At 41.1% G+C, this 19,326-nt stretch overlaps 2 non-coding genes across 2 annotated transcripts; one reads left to right on the plus strand and one right to left on the minus strand.

Moving 5' to 3' along the window:
- Positions 1-3,911: 3,911 nt before the first annotated feature.
- On the minus strand, positions 3,912-4,018 carry LOC130938642 (small nucleolar RNA R71). Its single transcript, XR_009069801.1, has one exon. It is a non-coding gene; the product is annotated as a small nucleolar RNA R71 (small nucleolar RNA).
- Positions 4,019-18,841: 14,823 nt separating this feature from the next.
- Positions 18,842-18,949, plus strand: LOC130938292 (small nucleolar RNA R71). Its single transcript, XR_009069463.1, has one exon. It is a non-coding gene; the product is annotated as a small nucleolar RNA R71 (small nucleolar RNA).
- Positions 18,950-19,326: the final 377 nt, after the last annotated feature.

The following is a 19,326-nucleotide window of genomic DNA, read 5'->3' on the forward strand; positions in this document are numbered from 1 at the left end:
CTGGACTTTACTATGAGTTTGTGTGTTTTTCTGTGATTTCAGGTATTTTCTGGCTGAAATTGAGGGATCTGAGCAAAAATCTGATCCAGAGACTCAAAAGGACTGCAGATGCTGTTGGATTCTGACCTCCCTGCACTCGAAGTGGATTTTCTGGAGCTACAGAAGCCCAATTGGCGCGCTCTCAACGGCGTTGGAAAGTAGACATCCTGGGCTTTCCAGCAATATATGATAGTCCATACTTTGCCCAAGATTTGATGGCCCAAACCGGCGTTCAAAGTCACCTCAAGAAATTCCAGCGTTAAACGCCGGAACTGGCACCTAAATGGGAGTTAAAACGCCCAAACTGGCATAAAAGCTGGCGTTTAACTCCAAGAAGAGTCTCTACACGAAAATGCTTCATTGCTCAGCCCAAGCACACCAAGTGGGCCCGGAAGTGGATTTTATGTCATTTACTCATCTCTGTACACCCTAGGCTACTAGTTTTCTATATATAGGACCTTTTACTATTGTATTTCATCTTTGGATCTTTGGATTATTTTTAGATCCTTTGATCATCTTTGGACATTTAGTTCTTAGTCACTGGGAGGCTGGCCTCACGGCCATGCTAGACCTTGTTCTTATGTATTTCAACGGTGGAGTTTCTACACACCATAGATTAAGGTGTGGAGCTCTGCTGTACCTCGAGTATTAATGCAATTACTATTGTTCTTCTATTCAATTCCGCTTGTTCTTGTTCCAAGATCACCTGTTCTTCAACTGATGAATGTGATGATCCGTGACACCATCATCATTCTCACATATGAACAAGTGACTGACAACCACTCTTGTTCTACAAGCATATGAGGCTTAGTGAATATCTCTTGGATTCCTGATACACGATGCATGGTTGATCGCCTGACAACGAGTGCTCGCCTGACAAACGAGCCAGCCATTCCGTGAGATCAGGTCTTCGTGGTATAGGCGAGAACTGATGGCGGCATTCAAGAGAATCTGGAAGGTCTAACCTTGTCTGTGGTATTCTGAGTAGGATTCAATGATTGATGACGTGACTTCAAACTCCTAGCGGCGGGCGTTAGTGACAGACGCAAAAGGATCGATGGATTTTATTCCGGCCTGACCGAGAACCGACAGCTGATTAGCCATATGCTGTGACAGAGCATGGGAACATTTCACTGAGAGGATGGGAGGTAGCCATTGACAACGGTGAAACCCTACATACTTGCCATGGAAAGGAGTAAGAAGGATTGGATGAAGACTGTAGGAAAGCAGAGAGACGGAAGGGGAGCATCTTCATACGCTTATCTGAAGCTCTCACCAATGATATACATAAGTATCTCTATCTTTATCTTTATGCTTTATTCATCATCTATACCCTTTGAGTCTGCCTGACTGAGATTTACAAGATGACCATAGCTTGCTTCATAGCAACAATCTCCATGGGATCGACCCTTACTCGCGTAAGGTTTATTACTTGGACGACCCAGTGCACTTGCTGGTTAGTTGTGTGAAGTTGTGTTTATGCCATGGTATTGAGCACCAAGTCTTTGGAGCCATTACTAGGGATTGTTCTCTGTAAAAGTAGTGATCACAATTTCGTGCACCAAGTTTTTGGCGCCGTTGCCAGGGATTGTTCGAGTTTTGAGCAAGCTTTTGGTCCGGTGACATCAGTGCCAAAATCCGGCAACAGCACCAAGTTTTTGGCGCCGTTACCGGGGATTGTTTGTGTATGGACAACTGACGGTTCATCTTGTTGCTTAGATTAGGTATTTTTTTCTTCAGAGTTCTTAAGAATGAATTCTAGTGTTTCATGATGATCTGTTGAAATCTGGCTGGCTGAAAAGCCATGTCTAATCTTATTGGACCGAGGTTTCAACTGATCATCACAATAGCTTGTTGATCTCTATCAATCTTGCTATTGGAGCAATGATCTGCTAAGGCTTGGCTGGCCATTGGCCATGTCTAGTGTTTTGGACCGAAGCTTTCTTTGAAAGCTTGGCTGGCTGTGAAGCCATGTCTAATTCCTGGACCGGAGTCTTAGACTAGCATTGCAATGATTCCTGGAAATTCAATTTGAGAATTCTGAAACCTTTATTTTTCTTTTTATATAATTTTCGAAAAAAGCACAAAAAAAAAATTCACAAAATCATAAAAACCAAAAATATTTGATGTTTCTTGCTTGAGTCTAGTGTCTCATCTTAAGTCTGGTGTCAATTGCATACATTCATTCATGTGTCTTAAGGATCTTCAAGTAATTCTTGATGATTTCTTACTTTGAACTTTGAATTCTATTGACTTGAGTGTTTTGTGTGTCTCATATGCATTCTCATTAAGTGTCAGTAGTCTGCAAACTGCTAAGTTTGGTGTCTTGCATGCATTGTTATTTGATTTTAGTTGCATTTTGATTATTCCTCATTATTAAAAATCCAAAAATATTTTTAATTTGTGTCTTTTCAAGTCAATAATACAGAGAATTGAAGATTCAGAACATACTGCAGAGGAATTACACAGAAAAAGCTGAGCATTCAAAAATGCCCAGTGAAGAAGACAGACTGACGTTTAAACGCCAGCCAGGGTACGGTTGGGGTTTAACGCCCAAAAAGTAGCATTTTGGGCGTTAAACGCCAGAATGGATACCATTCTGGGCGTTTAACGCCAGGATGGCACAAGGGGGAAGATTTTGTTTTCAAATCAATTTTTTTCAAGTTTCAAAGTTTTTCAAAATCAAATCTTTTTCAAATCATATTTTCAATCAAATGCTTTCAACATCATTTCTTTTCTTTTCAAAGATACTTACTAACAATTAATGATTTGATTGAACATCTCAAGTTTGTTGCCTTTTCTGTTGAGAAAGGTTTAATGTTTGAATCATATCTTTTCTTGTTAGGCAAGTCATTATTTTAAAATCAAATCTTTTAAAAATTGTTTTCAAAACATTTTAAAATTGTTTTCAATCAAATCTTTTTAAAATGTTTTCAAATCATATCTTCTCAATCACATCTTTTTAAAACCAATCATATCTTTTTAACCACATCTTTTTCAAATTAGTTTTCAATCAAATCTTCTTAACTTCTAATTTCAAAATCTTTTTCAAAAATCACTTGATTTCTTTTCCACTTTGAATTTTCGAATTATCAATCAATTTTTTCAAAATGTTTTTGACATCTTTTTAATTAATTTTCGAAAATTCTCTTCCCTTCCTCCCACATCCTTCTATTTATGGAATACTACTCCTTCTTAATGCACAATTCGAACTCTATCTAATCAAGTTCGAATTCTTCTACCTCCTTCTTCTATTTTTCTTTACCTCTGACACCTCAAGGAATCTCTATACTATGACATAGAGGATTCCACATTTTCTTGTTCTCTTCTCTTCATATGAGCAGGAACAAAGACAAGGCATTCTTGTTGAGGCTGACCCTGAACCTGAAAGGACCTTGAAGCGAAAGCTAAGAGAAGCTAAGGCACAACTCTCTGTAGAGGACCTAACCGAACTCTTCAAAGAAGAAGAACCCATGGCAGCCGAAAACAACAACAATGCCAACAATGCAAGGAAGGTGCTGGGTGACTTTACTGCACCTACTCCCAACTTCTATGGGAGAGCATCTCTATCCCTGCCATTGGAGCAAACAACTTGAGCTTAAGCCTCAATAGTTTCTCTAATGCAACAGAATTGCAAGTTCCATGGACTTCCAATGGAGATCCTCATCAGTTTTTAGCTGAGTTCTTGCAAATCTGTGACACAGTCAAGATTAATGGGGTTGACCCTGAGGTCTACAGACTGATGCTATTCCCTTTTGCTGTAAGAGACAGAGCTAGAATATGGTTGGACTCACAACCTAAAGATAGCCTGGACTCTTGGGAAAAGCTAGTCAATGCCTTCTTGGCAAAGTTCTTTCCACTCAAAATGGAGTAAGCTAGAGTGGAAGTCCAAACCTTCAGACAGAAGGATGGAGAATCCCTCTATGAAGCTTGGGAAAGATACAAACAATTAATCAGAAAATGTCCCTCAGACATGCTTTCTGAATGGAGCATTATAGGTATTTTCTATGATGGTCTCTCTGAACTATCCAAGATGTCTTTGGATAGCTCTGCTGGAGGATCTCTTCATCTGAAGAAGACGCCTACAGAAGCTCAAGAACTAATTGAAATGGTTGCAAATAACCAATTCATGTACACTTCTGAAAGGAATCCTGTAAACAATGGGACAAGTCAGAAGAAAGGAGTTCTTGAGATTGACACTCTGAATGCCATATTGGCTCAGAATAAAATATTGACTCAACAAGTCAATTTAATTTCTCAAAGTCTGTCTGGAATGCAAAATGCACCAAGCAGTACTAAGGATGCTTCATCTGAAGAAGAAGCTTATGATCCTGAGAACCCTTCAATGGAAGAGGTAAATTACTTAGGAGAACCCTATGGGAACACCTATAATTCTTCATGGAGAAATCACCCAAATTTCTCATGGAAGAATCAAGAGAAACCTCAACAAGGTTTCAACAACAACAATGGTGGAAGAAACAGGTTTAGCAATGGCAAACCTTTTCCATCATCTTCTCAGCAACAGACAGAGAATTCTAAGCAGAACCCCTCTGACTTAGCAACCATGGTCTCTGATCTAATCAAAACCACTCAAAGTTTCATGACTGAAACAAGGTCCTCCATTAGGAATTTGGAGGCACAAGTGGGACAGCTGAGCAAGAAAGTTACTGAACCCCCTCCAAGTACTCTTCCAAGCAACACAGAAGAAAATCCAAAAGGAGAGTGCAAGGCCATAAGCATGGCCGAATTTGGAGAGGAGGGAGAGGAAGTGGACGCCACTGAGGAAGGCCTCAATGGGCGTGCACTGGCCTCCAATGCGTTCCCCAATGAGGAACTATGGGAATCTGAGGCTCAAAATGAGACCATAGAGATTCCATTGGACTTACTTCTGCCTTTCATGAGCTCTGATGAGTATTCCTCCTCTGAAGAGGATGAGTATGTCACTGAGAGCAAGTGCTAAATACCTTGGAGCAATCATGAAGCTAAATGACAAGTTATTTGGAAATGAGACTTGGGAGACTGAACCTCCTTTGCTCACCAAAGAACTGGATGACTTGTCTAGGCAGAAATTACCTCAAAAGAAACAAGATCCTGGGAAGTTTTCCATACCTTGTACCATAGGCACCATGACCTTCAAGAAGGCTCTGTGTGACTTAGGGTCAAGTGTGAACCTCATGCCTCTCTCTGTAATGGAGAAGCTAGGGATCTTTGAGGTACAAGCTGCAAGAATCTCACTAGAGATGGCAGACAACTCAAGAAAACAAGCTCATGGACTTGTAGAGAATGTTTTGGTAAAAGTTGAAGACCATTACATCCCTACTGATTTCATAGTCCTAGAAACTGGGAAGTGCATGGATGAATCCATCATCCTTGGCAGACCCTTCCTAGCCATAGCAAAGGCTGTGATTGATGTTGATGGAGGTGAACTGATCATTCAAGTGAATGAAAAAAATCCTATGTGTTTAAGGCTCAAGGATATCCCTCTGTCATCATGGAGAGGAAGCATGAAGAGCTTCTCTCAAATCAGAGACAAACAGAGCCCCCACAGTCAAACTCTAAGTTTGGTGTTGGGAGGCCACAACCAAACTCTAAGTTTGGTGTTGAACCCCCACATTCAAACTCTAAGTTTGGTGTTGGGAGGTTCCAACATTGCTCTGAGTATCTGTGAGGCTCCATGAGAGCCCTCTGTCAAGCTATTGACATTAAAGAAGCGCTTGTTGGGAGGCAACCCAATGATTATATTTTATATATTTTCTTTTGTTATTTTATGTTTTTTGTAGGTTGATGATCATAAGAAGTCACAAAATCCATTGAAAAAGCAAAAACAGAATGAAAAACAGGAAGAAAAACACACCCTGGAGGAAGAATTCACTGGCGTTTAAACGCCAGTGAAGCTAGCAGTTGGGCGTTTAACGCCCAGTCTGGCACCATTCTGGGCGTTTAACGCCAGAAAGGGGCACCAGACTGGCGTTAAACGCCAGAAAAGGGCAAGAACCTGGCGTTAAACGCCAGGAATGGGCACCAGCCCGGCGTTTAACGCCAGAAATGGCTCAAAACGTGATTTTTGATACCAATTGGTGCAGGGATGACTTTTCCTTGACACCACAGGATCTGTGGACCCCACAGGATCCCCACCAACCCCACCACTCTCTCTCTCTTCTTCACCCATTCACCAATCACCTCATTACCTCTTCCCCAAAACCCCTTCACCTATCAAATCCCATCTTTCTCTTCACCACTCACATCCATCCTTCATAAAACCCCACCAACCTCACCCTTCAAATTCAAACCACTTTCCCTCCCAAACCCACCCAATATGGCCGAACCCCATCTCCCCTCTCTCCTATAAATACCCTTCTTCACTCCTTCATTTTCACAAAACCTAAACACCACTTTCCCCCCTCCTTGGCCGAATACATAAGCCATCTCCTTCTCCCTCATTTCTTCTTCTTCTACTCTCTTCTTTCTTCTTTTGCTCGAGGACGAGCAAACCTTCTAAGTTTGGTGTGGTAAAAGCATTGCTTTTTGTTTTTCCATAACCATTTATGGCATCCAAAGCCGGTTCAACTGAGAAGGCATGACCTCAAGCCCATCACTAAGAAAAGGATGGAGCAAACAAGAGACCCCTCTCATCAAGAGATCCCTGAGATGCCTCAAGGGATGCACTTTCCTCCACAAGACTATTGGGAGTAAATTAACACCTCCCTAGGAGAATTGAGTTCCAACATGGGACAACTAAGGGTGGAGCACCAAGAACACTCCATTCTCCTCCATGAAATTAGAGAAGATCAAAGAATCATGAGAAAGGAGCAACAAAGACAAGGAAGAGACATTGAGGAGCTCAAGCACTCCATAGGATCTTCAAGAGGAAGAACAAGCCGCCATCACTAAGGTGACCGTCTTTAATTTCCTTGCTCTTTGTTTTTCTGTTTTTCGAAATTTTCATGCTTATGTTTATCTATGTTTGTGTCTTATGATCATTAGTGTCTTAGTGTCTATGCCTTAAAGCTATGAATATGAATCCATCACCTTTCTTAAATGAAAACTGTTTTTATTACAAAAGAACAAGAAGTACAGGATTTCAAATTCATCTTTAAAACTAGCTCAATTAGTTTGATGTGGTGACAATACTTTTTGTTTTCTGAATGTATGCTTGAACAGTGCATATGTCTTTTGAACTTGTTGTTCATGAATGTTAAAATTGTTGGCTCTTGAAAGAATGATGAAAAAGGAGACATGTTACTGAGGATCTGAAAAATCATAAAAATGATTCTTGAAGCAAGAAAAAGCAGTGAATACAAAAAAAAGAAGAGAAAGAGAAAAACAAAAAAAAAGGGAGAAAAAGAAAAAGAAAGAAAAAGAAAGAAATAAAGTTGTGATCCAAGGCAAAAAGAGTGTGCTTAAGAACCCTGGACACCTCTAATTGGGGACTCTAGCAAAGCTGAGTCACAATCTGAAAAGGTTCACCCAATTATGTGTCTGTGGCATGTATGTATCCGGTGGTAATACTGGAAGACAGAGTGCTTTGGGCCACGGCCAAGACTCAATAAGTAGCTGTTCAATCATCATACTTAACTAGGAGAATCAATAACACTATCTGGATTCTGAGTTCCTAAAGAAGCCAATCATTCTGAATTTCAAAGGATAGAGTGAGATGCCAAAACTGTTCGGAGGCAAAAAGCTACTAGTCCCGCTCATCTAATTTGGAGCTAAGTTTCATTGATAATTTGGAGTCTATAGTATATTCTCTTCTTTTATCCTATTTGATTTTCAGTTGCTTGGGGACAAGCAACAATTTAAGTTTGGTGTTGTGATGAGCGGATAATTTGTACGCTTTTTGGCATTGTTTTTAGTATGTTTTTAGTATCTTTTAGTTAGTTTTTATTGTATTTTTATTAGTTTTTAGTTAAAAATCACTTTTCTGGACTTTACTATGAGTTTGTGTGTTTTTCTGTGATTTCAGGTATTTTCTGGCTGAAATTGAGGGATCTGAGCAAAAATCTGATCCAGAGACTCAAAAGGACTGCAGATGCTGTTGGATTCTGACCTCCCTGCACTCGAAGTGGATTTTCTGGAGCTACAGAAGCCCAATTGGCGCGCTCTCAACGGCGTTGGAAAGTAGACATCCTGGGCTTTCCAGCAATATATGATAGTCCATACTTTGCTCAAGATTTGATGGCCCAAACCGGCGTTCAAAGTCACCTCAAGAAATTCCAGCGTTAAACGCCGGAACTGGCACCTAAATGGGAGTTAAACGCCCAAACTGGCATAAAAGCTGGCGTTTAACTCCAAGAAGAGTCTCTACACGAAAATGCTTCATTGCTCAGCCCAAGCACACACCAAGTGGGCCCGGAAGTGGATTTTTATGTCATTTACTCATCTCTGTACACCTAGGCTACTAGTTTTCTATATATAGGACCTTTTACTATTGTAATTTCATCTTTGGATCTTTGGATTATTTTTAGATCCTTTGATCATCTTTGGACATTTAGTTCTTAGATCACTGGGAGGCTGGCCTCACGGCCATGCCTAGACCTTGTTCTTATGTATTTTCAACGGTGGAGTTTCTACACACCATAGATTAAGGTGTGGAGCTCTGCTGTACCTCGAGTATTAATGCAATTACTATTGTTCTTCTATTCAATTCCGCTTGTTCTTGTTCCAAGATATCACCTGTTCTTCAACTTGATGAATGTGATGATCCGTGACACTCATCATCATTCTCACTTATGAACAAAGTGACTGACAACCACTCTTGTTCTACAAGCATATGAGGCTTAGTGAATATCTCTTGGATTCCTGATACACGATGCATGGTTGATCGCCTGGCAACCGAGTGCTCGCCTGACAAACGAGCCAGCCATTCCGTGAGATCAGAGTCTTCGTGGTATAGGCGAGAACTGATGGCGGCATTCAAGAGAATCCGGAAGGTCTAAACCTTGTCTGTGGTATTCTGAGTAGGATTCAATGATTGAATGACTGTGACGTGCTTCAAACTCCTAGCAGGCGGGGCGTTAGTGACAGACGCAAAAGGATCGATGGATTTTATTCCGGCCTGACCGAGAACCGACAGCTGATTAGCCATATGCTGTGACAGAGCATGGGAACATTTTCACTGAGAGGATGGGAGGTAGCCATTGACAACGGTGAAACCCTACATGAGCTTGCCATGGAAAGGAGTAAGAAGGATTGGATGAAGACTGTAGGAAAGCAGAGAGACGGAAGGGAAGGCATCTTCATACGCTTATCTGAAGCTCTCACCAATGATATACATAAGTATCTCTATCTTTATCTTTATGCTTTATTCATCATCTATACCCATTTGAGTCTGCCTGACTGAGATTTACAAGATGACCATAGCTTGCTTCATAGCAACAATCTCCGTGGGATCGACCCTTACTCGCGTAAGGTTTATTACTTGGACGACCCAGTGCACTTGCTGGTTAGTTGTGCGAAGTTGTGTTTATGCCATGGTATTGAGCACCAAGTCTTTGGAGCCATAACTAGGGATTGTTCTGTGTAAAATTAGTGATCACAATTTCGTGCACCAGTCGTCCAAGTAATAAACCTTATGCGAGTAAGGGTCGATCCCACGGAGATTGTTGGTATGAAGCAAGCTATGGTCATCTTGTAAATCTCAGTTAGGCAGATTCAAATGGTTATTGAGGATGAATGATTAAAAGATAAATAAAACATAAAATAAAGATAGAGATACTTATGTAATCCATTGGTGAGAATTTCAGATAAGCGTATAGAGATGCTTTGTCCCTTCCGTCTCTCTGCTTTCCTACTATCTTCATCCAATCCTTCTTACTCCTTTCCATGGCAAGCTGTATGTTGGGCATCACCGTTGTCAGTGGCTATAGTCCCGTCCTCTCAGTGAAAATGTTCAACGCGCTCTGTCATAGCACGGCTATTCATCTGTCGGTTCTTGATCATGTCGGAATAGAATCTAATGATTCTTTTGAGTCTATCACTAACGCCTCACAATCGCGAGTTTGAAGCTCGTCACAGTTATTTAATCCTTGAATCCTACTCAGAATACCACAGACAAGGTTTAGACCTTCTGGATTTTCTTGAATGCCGCCATCAATTCTAGCTTATACCATGAAGATTCCGATTAAGGGATCCAAGAGATATCCACTCACTCTAAGGTAGAACGGAGGTGGTTGTCAGGCACACGTTCATAGGTGAGAATGATGATGAGTGTCACGGATCATCACATTCATCAAGTTGAGGAACAAGTGATATCTTAGAACAAGAATAAGCTGAATTGAATAGAAGAACAATAGTAATTGCATTAATACTCGAGGTACAGCAGAGCTCCACACCTTAATCTATGGTGTGTAGAAACTCCACCGTTGAAAATACATAAGAACTAGGTCAAGGCATGGCCGCGAGGCCAGCTCCCATGATCTAAAAACTAGACGTCCAAAGATGATCAAAAGATCTAAAGTGATCCAAAGATGATAATACAATAGTGAAAGGTCCTATTTGTAGATAACTAGTAGCTTAGGGTTTACAAAGATGAGTAAATGACATAAAAATCCACTTCCGGGTCCACTTGGTGTGTGCTTGGGCTGAGAATTGAAGCTTTCATGTGTAGAGACTTTTCTTGGAGTTAAACGCCAGCTTTTGTGCCAGTTTGGGCGTTTAACTCCCATTCTTGTGCCAGTTCCGGCGTTAAACGCCAGAATTCTTGAGTTGACTTGAAACGCCTGTTTGGGCCATCAAATCTCGGGCAAAGTATGGATTATCATACATTTCTGGAAACCCCAGGATGTCTACTTTCCAAAGCAATTGAGAGCGTGCCAATTGGGTTTCTGTAGCTCCAAAAAATCCACTTTGAGCGCAGGGAGGTCAGAATCCGACAGCATTTGCAGTCCTCTTCAGCCTCTGAATCAGATTTTTGTTCAGGTTCCTCAATTTCAGCCAGAAAATACATGAAATCATAGAAAAACACACAAACTCATAGTAAAGTCCAGAAAAGTGAATTTTAAATAAAAACTAATAAAAATATAATAAAAACTAACTAAAACATACTAAAAACAATGCCAAAAAGCGTATAAATTATCCGCTCATCATTAGCCATCATCAATTCTCAATTTCTCAAATTCATCATCAATCTAGTGCTCCATCAACTCACATAACTAATCCATCCACATTACATCTCAAGTCTAAGTCACTGTCTTCTAAAATCATAACAGAAAATATCTAATTTAAGTCACCTAACCCATCTTCACTAGTCTCAAATCCTAATCACTAGTTACGAGCCCTAAGTAGTAATTAAAGAAGGTTGGAAAGCTAGAGGAACAATTAAAGTTTTTAAAAATAAGTTTTCAGCAAAATACGAGTCACTCATACGCACGCCCCCTCTCGCATACGCATGGGTGTCAAATTGCCCAAGTCAGAAATGCATGCTCCATTCGTGTACGGGAGTCCTCAAAACAGAATGGGAGGCTCGCGTCGCGTGTAACATCCCACATACGCATGCCTGTAAAAATGTCATTCTTGCGTACGCATGCCAATGTCGCGTACATGAGAGTCTTGGCAGCAACTAATCCTCGTGTCGCATGCACTGTCCGCGTACGCATGCCTTGAAAACCTTTGAAAATTTTTAAAATCTTCAAAATTTAGATTTTTATACCAAACTTCAAACGCACATAACTTTTTCGTTTTAAAACATTTTTCATCCTTCTTTGAACGTGTTAAACTTCTCGAGCCCAACTTTCATTTAAATCAAGTTTCATAAAAAAAATGAGGGTCCGGAGCACAAGCTATGGCTCTTTGAAGTTGGTTAAAAATAAGGTTTTATTAAAAATTGCTAGGTTCTCTAGTTTTCCAAAACTCCAAACCAAACCAAATCCAAACATACACAATTCCAAATCCTACACTTTTCTACACATTACCAATTGCAACTCTATCATTGTTCAACTACACAATACCTAACCATTTAATTTTAAAATCAACGACTACTTCTAAGCCATAACCGCGACAACGGTGGCTCCCTACATCATCACTTCTTGCTTCCCTTTCCTCCTCTTTTTATCTTTTTCATTCTCTGATCCTCCCTCGCTCTTTGTCTTTGTCTTTGTCTTTATCTTTTTTTCACTGTCATGATTGCGACGACGATGACACCACCCTTTCTTGCCGTTTCCTTCCTATTCTCTCTTCCCTTTCTTTTTTCTTCTCTTATCCTTTTCTTTGCTTCCTTTTCTTTCTTTGTGTGTTCGTGTGTGTGTTTGAAAGTAAGTGGTAAAAAGACTGTAGTGTGCGTGTGTTAGTAAATTTAGGAAATTAGGGATAGGTTTGGTAAAAAAAATCAAATTAGAGGATACAAAGGTAAATAATTAGGATTATTGAAATTGTTCATGCCCTGGGTCGAGCTGTACGACCCGGGCGGATCAACGACAAATCAACCGACCTGTTCAGATCAGGACTACTCGACCTCTTTATGAAAGAGGTCGGCCAAATCACTACAGAGGCCCAAGAATGCCCAAAAAAGAGGAACACGACCCAAATCTAAAGGCAGCCCGAAGCCTAGAGAGAAAAGGCGGTTTCCTTAAAGATAAGATAACTTCACACAAAGATAAGATAAGATAACTATCTTATCTCCAGAAAGGTCATTCTATGCCATTATAAATACATTGGAGCACCCAGGTATAACTCATACTCTAATTCTACTAAAAACCTGCTTAATACCCTTGCTGACTTAAGCATCGAAGTCCCTTGCAGGTACCACCACCCTCCGGTGACGAAGGATCAATGGTGCGCGAAATTGTGAACAATACTTTTCACAACTCTCATAATCCCTGGTCATGAACTCCAAAAACTTGGTGGTTCAATTCCATGGCATTACACAACTTCGCACAACTAACCAGCAAGTGCACTGGGTCGTCCAAGTAATACCTTACGTGAGTAAGGGTCGATCCCACGGAGATTGTTAGCATTGAAGCAAGCTATGGTCATCTTGTAAATCTTAGTCAGGCAAACTCAATTGTATATGATGATGAACGAAAATAACAAAGAAGATAAAGATAGTGATACTTATGTATATCATTGATGTAAGAGCCTCAGACAAGTGTATGAAGATGCCTTCCCTTCCGTCTCTCTGCTTTCCTAATGCCTTCATCCAATCCTTTCTTACTCCTTTCCATGGCAAGCTCGTGTAAGGTTTCACTGTTGTCAGCAGCTACCTCCCATCCGCGCAGTGAAAGCTAATGCACACACTCTGTCACAGTGCTGCCAATCACCGGTTTGGTTCCCTCCCCTACCGGAATAGAATCACTCTTTTGCGTCTGTCACTAACGCCCAGTAGGTTACAGGTTTGAAGCACATCACAGTCATTCAATCATGAATCCTACTCAGAATACCACAGACAAGGTTAGACCTTCCGGATTCTCTTGAATGCTGCCATCAGGTCCTGCCTATACCACGAAGACTCTGATCTCACGGAATGGTTGGCTCGTTTGTCAGGCGAGCACTCGGTTGTCAGGCGATCAACCATGCATCGTGCAATCAGGAATCCAAGAGATATTCACTAAGCCTCAGATGCTTGTAGAACAAGAATGGTTGTCAGTCACCTTGTTCATGGGTGAGAATGGTGATGGGCGTCAATCATCACCTCATCATGTTGAAGAACAAGTGATATCTTGGACAAAGAACAAGCGGAATTGAATGGAAGAACAATAGTAATTGCATTAATACTCGAGGTACAGCAGAGCTCCACACCTTAATCTATGGTGTGTAGAAACTCCACCGTTGAAAATACATAAGAACAAGGTCTAGGCATGGCCGAATGGCCAGCCTCCACAGGTCTAAGATAGCATAAAACTCAAAGATAGCTACCCAGATGTTCCTAATACAATAGTAAAAGGTCCTACTTATAGAAAACTAGTACATAGATGAGTAAATGACATAAAAATCCACTTCGGGCCCACTTGGTGTGTGCTTGGGCTGAGCAATGAAGCTTTTTGTAGAGACTCTCCTTGGAGTTAAACGCCAGCTTTAGTGCCAGTTTGGGCGTTTAACTCCCAATAGGTGCCAGTTCCGGCGTTTAACGCTGGAATTTCTTGAGGTGACTTTGAACGCCGGTTTGGGCCATCAAATCTTGGGCAAAGTATGGACTATTATATATTGCTGGAAAGCCCAGGATGTCTACTTCCAACGCCGTTGAGAGCGCGCCAATTGGGCTTCTGTAGCTCCAGAAAATCTACTTCGAGTGCAGGGAGGTCAGAATCCAACAGCATCTGCAGTCCTTTTGAGTCTCTGGATCAGATTTTGCTCAGGTCCCTCAATTTCAGCCAGAAAATACCTGAAATCACAGAAAAAACACACAAAACTCATAGTGAAGTCCAGAAAAGTGAATTTTAACTAAAAACTAATAAAAATATACTAAAAACTAACTAGATCATACTAAAAATATACTAAAAACAATGCCAAAAAGCATACAAATTATCCGCTCATCACAACACCAAACTTAAATTGTTGCTTGTCCCCAAGCAACTTAAGATCAAATAAGATAAAAAGAAGAGAATATGCAATGAACTCCAAAAACATCTATGAAGATCAGTATTAATTAGATGAGCGGGGCTTTTAACTTTTTGTCTCTGAATAGTTTTGGCATCTCACTCTATCCCTTATAATTCAGAATGATTGGCTTCTTTAGGAACTCAGAATCCAGATAGTGTTAATGATTCTCCTAGTAAAGTATGATGATTCTTGAACATAGCTATTTCTTGAGTCTTGGCCGTGGCCCAAAGCACTCTGTCTTCCAGTATTACCACCGGATACATACATGCCACAGACACATAATTGGGTGAACCTTTTCAGATTGTGACTCAGCTTTGCTAAAGTCCCCAATTAGAGGTGTCCAGGGTTCTTAAGCACACTCTTATTTGCCTTGGATCACAACTTTATTTCTTTCTTTTTCTCTTTTTTTTTTCGAAATTTTTTTTTCTTTTTTTTTTTCGTTTGCTTTTTCTCTCTTTTTTCTGCTTTTTCTTGCTTCAAGAATCATTTTTAATGATTTTTCAGATCCTCAGTAACATGTCTCCTTTTTCATCATTCTTTCAAGAGCCAACATTCATGAACCACAAATTCAAAAGACATATGCACTGTTCAAGCATACATTCAGAGAACAAAAGTGTTGCCACCACATCAAAATAATTAAACTATTATAAAATTCAGAATTCATGCAATTCTTTCCTTTTCAATTAAGCACGTTTTTATTCAAGAAAGGTGATGGATTCATAGGACATTCATAACTTTAAGGCATAGACACTAAGACACTAATGATCACAAGACACAAACATGGACAACCATAAGCATAAAAATCAAAAAACAGAAGAATAAAGAACAAGGAAATCAAGGAACGGGTCCACCTTAGTGATGGCGGCTCTTTCTTGCTCTTGAAGATCCTATGGAGTGCTTGAGCTCCTCAATGTCTCTTCCTTGTCTTTGTTGCTCCTCCCTCATGATTCTTTGGTCTTCTCTAATTTCATGGAGGAGAATGGAGTGTTCTTGATGTTCCACCCTTAGTTGTCCCATGTTGGAACTCAATTCTCCTAGGGAGGTGTTTACTTGCTCCCAATAGTTTTGTGGAGGAAAGTGCATCCTTTGAGGCATCTCAGGGATCTCATGATGAGAGGGGTCTCTTGTGTGCTCCATCCTTTTCTTGGTAATGGGCTTATCCTCATCAATGGTGATGTCTCCTTCTATGTCAACTCCAACTGAATAACAGAGGTGACAAATGAGATGAGGAAAGGCTAACCTTGCCAAGGTGGAGGTCTTGTCTGCCACCTTATAGAGTTCTTGGGCTATAACCTCATGAACCTCTACTTCTTCTCCAATCATGATGCTATGAATCATGATGGCCCGGTCTATGGTAACTTCGGACCGGTTGCTCGTGGGAATGATTGAGCGTTGTATGAACTCTAACCATCCTCTAGCCACGGGCTTGAGGTCATGCCTTCTCAATTGAACCGGCTTTCCTCTTGAATCTTGCTTCCATTGTGCGCCCTCTTCACATATGGTTGTGAGGACTTGGTCCAACCTTTGATCAAAGTTGACCCTTCTAGTGTAAGGGTGCTCATCTCCTTGCATCATAGGCAAGTTGAACGCCACCCTCACACTCTCCGGACTAAAATCCAAGTATTTCCCCCGAACCATAGTGAGATAATTCTTTGGATTCGGGTTCACACTTTGGTCATGGTTCTTGGTGATCCATGCATTGGCATAGAACTCTTGAACCATCAAGATTCCGACTTGTTGAATGGGGTTGGTAAGTACTTCCCAACCTCTTCTTCGGATCTCATGGCGGATCTCCGGATATTCACCCTTTTTGAGTGAAAAGGGGACTTCGGGGATCACCTTCTTCAAGGCCACAACTTCATAGAAGTGGACTTGATGCACCCTTGAGAGGAATCTATCTATCTCCCATGACTCGAAGGTGGAAGCTTTTGCCTTCCCTTTCCTCTTTTTAGAGGTTTCTCCGGCCTTGGATGCCATAAATGGTTATGAAAAAGCAACGCTTTTACCACACCAAACTTAAAATGTTTGCTCGTCCTCGAGCAAAAGAAGAAAGAAGAGAGTAGAAGAAGAAGAAATGAGGAAGAGGGGGAAGGTGGTGTGTTATGAAGGATGGATGTGAGTGGTGAAGAGAAAGAGATGTTGAGGTGATTGGTGAATGGGTGAAGAAGAAGAGAGAGAGTGGTGGGGTTGGTGGGGATCCTGTGGGGTCCACAGATCCTGAGGTGTCAAGGAAAAGTCATCCCTGCACCAAATGTTGCTCAAAGTCACGTTTTGAGCTATTTCTGGCGTTAAACGCCGGGCTGGTGCCCATTCCTAGCGTTTAACGCCAGGTTGTTGCCCTTTACTGGCGTTTAACGCCAGTCTGGTGCCCCTTTCTGGCGTTAAACGCCCAGAATGGTGCTAGACTGGGCGTTAAACGCCCAACAGCTAGCATTACTGGCGTTTGAACGCCAGCTTCTTCTCCTCCAGGGTGTGCTGTTTTTCTTCCTATTTTTCATTCTGTTTTTGCTTTTTTCATTGTTTTTGTGACTTCTTATGATCATCAACCTACAAAAAAGATAAAATAACAAAAGAAAATAGTTAACCATAAAACATTGGGTTGCCTCCCAACAAGCGCTTCTTTAATGTCATTAGCTTGACAGAGGACTCTCATGGAGCCTCAGAAATACTCAGAACCGTGTTGGAACCTCCCAACACCAAACTTAGAGTTTGACTGTGGGGGCTCTGCTTGGCTCTGTTTTGAGAGAAGCTCTTCATGCTTCCTCTCCATGATGATAGAGGGATGTCCTTGGGCCTTAAACACCAAGGATTCTTCATTCACTTGAATGATCAACTCTCCTCTATCAACATCAATTACAGCCTTTGCTGTGGCTAGGAAGGGTCTGCCAAGGATGATGGATTCATCCATGCACTTCCCAGTCTCTAGGACTATGAAATCAGTAGGGATGTAATGGTCTTCAATCTTCACCAAAACATTCTCTACAAGTCCATGAGCTTGTTTTCTTGAATTGTCTGCCATCTCTAATGAGATTCTTGCAGCTTGCACCTCAGAGATCCCTAATTTCTCCATTACAGAGAGGGGCATGAGGTTTACACTTGACCCTAAGTCACACAAGGCCTTCTTGAAGGTCATGGTGCCTATGGTACAAGGTATAGAAAACTTCCCAGGATCCTACCTCTTTTGAGGCAGTTTCTGCCTAGCCAAGTCATTCAGTTCTTTGGTGAGCAAGGGTGGTTCATCCTCCCAAGTCTCATTTCCAAATAACTTGTCATTTAGTTTCATGATTGCTCCAAGGTATTTAGCAACTTGCTCTTCAGTGACATACTCATCCTCTTCAGAGGAAGAATACTCATCAGAGCTCATGAATGGCAGAAGTAAGTCCAATGGAATCTCTATGGTCTCATTTTGAGCCTCAGATTCCCATTGGAACTCAGAGGAGATTGGTACACGCCTACTGAGGTCTTCCTCAGTGGCGTCCTCCTCCTCTCTTTCCTCTCCATATTCGGCCATGTCTATGGCTTTGCACTCTCCTTTTGGATTTTCTTCTGTATTACTTGGGAGAGTGCTTGGAGGGAGTTTAGTAACTTTCTTGCTCAGCTGACCCACTTGTCCTTCCAAATTTCTGATGGAGGACCTTGTTTCATTCATGAAACTTTGAGTGGTCTTTATTAGATCAGAGACCATTGTTGCTAAGTCAAAAGTATTCTGCTTAGAACTCTCTGTCTGTTGCTGAGAAGATGATGGAAAAGGTTTGCCATTGCTAAACCTGTTTCTTCCACCATTATTGTTATTGAAACCTTGTTGAGGTCTCTCTTGATTCTTCCATGAGAAATTGGGGTGATTTCTCCATGAAGAATTGTAGGTGTTTCCATAGGGTTCTCCTAGGTAATTCACCTCTTCCATTGAAGGGTTCTTAGGATCATAGGCTTCTTCCTCAGATGAAGCTTCTTTAGTACTGCTTGGTGCATTTTGCATTCCAGACAGACTTTGAGAAATCAAATTGACTTGTTGAGTCAATATCTTATTCTGAGCTAATATGGCATTCAGAGTGTCAATCTCAAGAACTCCTTTCTTCTGACTAGTCCCATTGTTCACAGGATTTCTTTCAGAAGTGTACATGAATTGGTTATTTGCAACCATTTCAATCAATTCTTGAGCTTCTGCAGGCGTCTTCTTCAGATGAAGAGATCCTCCAGCAGAGCTATCCAAGGACATCTTAGATAGTTCAGAGAGACCATCATAGAAAATACCTATGATGCTCCATTCAGAAAGCATGTCTGAAGGACATCTTCTGATTAATTGTTTGTATCTTTCCCAAGCTTCATAGAGGGATTCTCCATCCTTCTGTCTGAAGGTTTGGACTTCCACTCTAAGCTTACTCCATCTTTGTGGTGGAAAGAACTTTGCCAAGAAGGCATTGACTAGCTTTTCCCAAGAGTCCAGGCTTTCTTTAGGTTGAGAGTCCAACCATATTCTAGCTCTGTCTCTTACAGCAAAAGGGAATAGCATCAGTCTATAGACCTCAGGGTTAACCCCATTAGTCTTGACTGTGTCACAGATTTGCAAGAATTCAGCTAAGAACTGATGAGGATCTTCCATTGGAAGTCCATGGAACTTGCAATTCTGTTGCATTAGAGAAACTAATTGAGGCTTAAGCTCAAAGTTGTTTGCTCCAATGGCAGGGATAGAGATGCTTCTCCCATAGAAATCAGGAGTAGGTGCAGTGAAGTCACCCAGCACCTTCCTTGCATTGT

The sequence above is a fragment of the Arachis stenosperma genome, chromosome 6 (assembly GCF_014773155.1).
Source record: "Arachis stenosperma cultivar V10309 chromosome 6, arast.V10309.gnm1.PFL2, whole genome shotgun sequence".
NCBI classification, from domain to species: domain Eukaryota; kingdom Viridiplantae; phylum Streptophyta; class Magnoliopsida; order Fabales; family Fabaceae; genus Arachis; species Arachis stenosperma.